Consider the following 4,222-nt stretch of genomic DNA (forward strand, 5'->3'; position numbering starts at 1 on the left):
TCTATTTGCCAATCCCTGGAGTAAACTGTTGTTTTTTATTTTCATCCTTAATGAAATGGCCTTACTTCTAAAATGTTTTTCAAAAAGACTGTGCCAGATGGCTATGGCACCAGCAGCTTCTAAGAAGGTACCTTACTTAACCAGCAGCAGTACTGGGTTGTATCTTTTCAAAATTCTGGATAATCTGATATATTAAATCATATTTTAGTTGGCATATCTTTTGTCTGGTGAGACTGAACTAACTCTTCCTTAGCTCCCGCCCCCTAGTAAGCTGAGAGTTATTCCCACAGCAGTAGTAGTCAGTGGAACATGGTTTAGAAATCTTACTTGTATTGTATGCCACTGATCTGCTATTGCAATACAATCAGAAATACCCTAACTTGACACATTTTTGCTCATTTTCTACTGAGATGATAGAAACTGTTATTTACAGCAACAAGTCAGGAAGCAGCTCCTGGACAATAAGAGAGAAGGGCTGTGTGGTGCTTCCCAAAGCAATCACCATCACCTCCCCTCTGTTGACTGCACTCTCAGAAACACATATGAAGACATGTTCTGGAAGCCATCTATGCCAGAAAGACCCAGGCTCTCTTGAGCAGAGCTGCAGGAGACACCACGGAGTCACTTACCCCTCTAGATTTGGTTCCCAGCAGAGGGAGACAGGCCTCAACTACCTGTGCTGTTGCTGCTGTCTGTGTACAGCCAGGATTACTGTGGGAAGGTGAGCAATAGAGCTGCATGCAACTGAGCCATAGTCATTACCTTAACAGTCTGTGGGCAAGCCTAAGGCCACTCCCACTCAGTTCTGTTGCTTGTGCTGTTCAAAACCTATTCCTTAAAACATTTTTCAGAACTCATCTTTTTCTTCTGTTTTTCCAATTTTCTTCTTCGTAGTAAGTAATCCTTAGTTTTACTTTTTCTCAAAAAGGATACAGTTTCTGTAAGTGGATCCAAGTTACTGAAAGAAACAAGAAATGACAAGAGTAAGAATTCTTTAGCCCAACTTAAAATATTATAGTAATTAAAACAAAATATGGGCTGGGCATAGTGGTTCACACCTTTAATCCCAGCACTCAGGAGGCAGAGGAAAGCCAACCTTGTACAATAGCAAGTTCCAAGACAGCCAGGACTACACAGAGAAACCCTGTCTCAAAAAACTGACCAAACAAGACAACAAAACATGTTTCTTCTACAACTCTGAAACCAACCTGAAAGCCAGAGAAGATGGTTTATATGACCCAGAGCCACATGTGCACCAATAAAGAGATCTGTACTTTTTCACTGAACTGCCTTTTTATAAGCAGAATTATAGCTTACTCCATCAGACTTGCAGACATGAGGACCAGTTAGGTGTATATCTCATACGTACAGCCAGTCCAACTAACCTGCTCCCATTCCATCATACCTACCTTGCTCTGGGCCTTCTCTACAATTTACCCTTCTTAAAGTGGATGGGAGTACTCCCCTACCTCCACAGTTTCTCCTCCTGGTACAAATCCTCACAGACCTCATGTACTTTCAAATGAAGTTCATTTACTTCTACACTGTTCCCTCCTGTCAACTAAGCCCTGGTGCTGTGGGGAACTACCCAACATGTCCCATCACACAAGCCCAAATTCAGCATTCTTGAAAACCATCTCAAACCATCTCTCCCCATCACTTTCCTAGTCAGTCTTTTCCCAGGCTCCAAACCAGCTATTTTCAACTGTTTCCCTTTCTTGTCAATCTGAGACTGAAGAATGTCAGGTAGTCATACTACATTCCTCTAGTCCAGTAGTTCTCAACCCTTTAGGTTTCAAAACCTGTGGTGATGTACTATGGAAGTACCTCTTATATACTCAAAGACTGAAACTTTTGTTGGATCTCACAACTAGAGTTGCTAATGCACCCTGAAATCACTTAAGACTGTATCCTCAGCCTGTGTGCTTATTAACCCACCTTTATGAGAACATTGTAACAATCAACTTACTTGCCTTGGCTTTCCATTTAATCAACTTTTAGAACCTAATACATAGCTCTAACCTTAAGTTATATATTCTTCCATCCTCCTGACCCAGAACAATGCATGTGTATCACAGAAAGCAGCAAAAAGAGGTTGAAAGCGATCTTCTAAGATGAATATCCTTCATAAACACTGAAAACAGTGTTTGGATATTGGTTAATAAACACTGATGTGTATAATGCTATTTGTTGTCTTGATCAGTGGGGATCAGTTGGAGCCAGAGACTGAATCCCTTGTAAAACTGTTACAGATTTCTGTAAAGTGTCCCTTCTTTCTTCCATGTGATGCTTTCTGTGCTGCTCAATAGACAGAGTCCAACCCTTTGTGAGGGACAGAAACTGAACACAAACGCAGGGACAAATTCACAAGACACCCTTTGAACAGGCAGAAATGAAGACTCATGTACCAGTCAGAGTGCAGAGGGAGCATAAAGTAGAGAATTCAGTTCTGGACTTGCAAGGGGAAGTGCTTTTTCTTGCCTTAATGTGACACCAATGCATTATTGGTATCTGGGAGCTTTGTGTTTAATCCATACAAAAACCCACTTTACACTTAAGACAAACAGACCTATTGTATTTACTTACTGTGTCTTGGTTGGTTTTGGCCAACATAAAACTAGACATCTGGGAAGAGGCAATCTTGATTGAGAAAGAGCCTCCATAAGACTGGCCTACAGGCAACGGAGGCATTTTCTTCATCAATGGATGATTGATGTGGGCCACTGTGAGTGGTGCCACCCCTGGGCAGGTAGGCCTTGGGTGTATGAGAAAGCAGACTGAGCAACCCAGGAGATGAAGCCATTAACAGCACTCCTCCATGTGTTGTGCTTCACTTCCTGCCTCCATTTTCCTGCCTTGGCTTCCCTCAGCAGACTGACCTGGGGTATTCTGACCAATATCTTATCATAACAATAGAAACCTTAAGGTCTACAGGCCATATACATATCTTCATTTTTTTTTTTATTTTTTGGTTTTTTTCGAGACAGGGTTTCTCTGTGTAGCCCTAGCTGTCCTGGAACTCACTTGGTAGACCAGGCTGGCCTCGAACTCAGAAATCCGCCTGTCTCTGCCTCCCAAGTGCTGGGATTAAAGGCATGCACCACCACCACCCGGCACATATCTTCAATTTTAAGTTACTCATTTAAAAATACTTACATGTTAACATGAATAATTTTACCAAGAAAAATTAAAAAAAAAACATAATGACAGTGGCAAATTTAAATGAAAACCATTGACTTCTCTAGTGTTCGTGATACATACTATTTAGAGACTGCACACCTACAAAACAGTAGGCAAAACAACCAGTCTTCGAGCTGTGAGAACAGCTTTGACCTTAGATACATCATGAACCAATCCTAAGGTCCTCTGGTCTGGGTGCTGTGGCCTTGCCCTGTAGAGACTCCAACCCTCTTCTTTACATGTTTGGCTCAACTCAACTGTCAAACTCTCTCTGCTCTTCCTCTATCTCCTTACACATGTGAAAGTGCAAAAAAAAAAAAAAAAAAAGGTAAGAAGAAAAGAGCCCAAGGCCTCTAGCTGACTTCCCCCACCCAAAAGCCTCTGTATCCAGACACTGCTTGCTCTTCTGCCATTATAAGACTAGCAGACCCTCCCTCTTCTCACCACTGAGGACGCTAGTCTACAATTCTTTCTCTCCTGTATTTGTACCTTCCACGTCTGCCTCTCCTGAAGGGAGTGTACAAATGCAGCACACGCTTAGCCATCACCACTCAGGATAGTGCCCTCCTCCTACTTGGACTCAGTCCTCTTGTGTGCCAGCTTCTGGGTCCCACCCGTTTTCCTCCCACCTCAGTTTGGCCTTTCAGTTTCATTTACTCTAGTACCTAACCTGTGATTCACTGTTTCCCAAGATGGCCTACTAACATGGAAAAGTAACAAGAGATGGCATTACCAAGCCAGGTGAGCTGAGACCTAATGTTTAGTAAGTGTTCATGTGTATTTTCCTATTTTATCCATTTCCATATTAAACCACTCTCTTCCTAAAGCTTCATATGCATGATTTACCTGTCTCTTTCTTAACTTCAGATACTGTATCATATACACAGCACCTCCCATTATCACTCTAGGCCATTGCCAAGGCCTCCTCAATGGCTTACCTACTTTATTGCCTCTAATCAGTCACCTTGTACTCATTAGATCAAAATTCAGATTGAAGAGTTTTTAGACACCATGTGACTGTACCTTTACAGGACTCTCCCCC

At 42.1% G+C, this 4,222-nt stretch overlaps 1 protein-coding gene across 1 annotated transcript in view; it reads right to left on the reverse strand.

The window, feature by feature from the left end:
- Positions 1-955, reverse strand: part of Naa20 (N(alpha)-acetyltransferase 20, NatB catalytic subunit) — a 9,483-nt gene extending 8,528 nt beyond the window's left edge. Inside the window, exon 1 of the mRNA XM_028754598.1 lies at positions 934-955. The gene's annotated coding sequence lies outside the window, so the exon portion shown is untranslated. The remainder of the gene's footprint in view (positions 1-933) is intronic.
- Positions 956-4,222: the final 3,267 nt, after the last annotated feature.

The sequence above is a fragment of the Grammomys surdaster genome, unplaced genomic scaffold (assembly GCF_004785775.1).
Source record: "Grammomys surdaster isolate TR1022 unplaced genomic scaffold, NIH_TR_1.0 129, whole genome shotgun sequence".
Taxonomy (NCBI): domain Eukaryota; kingdom Metazoa; phylum Chordata; class Mammalia; order Rodentia; family Muridae; genus Grammomys; species Grammomys surdaster.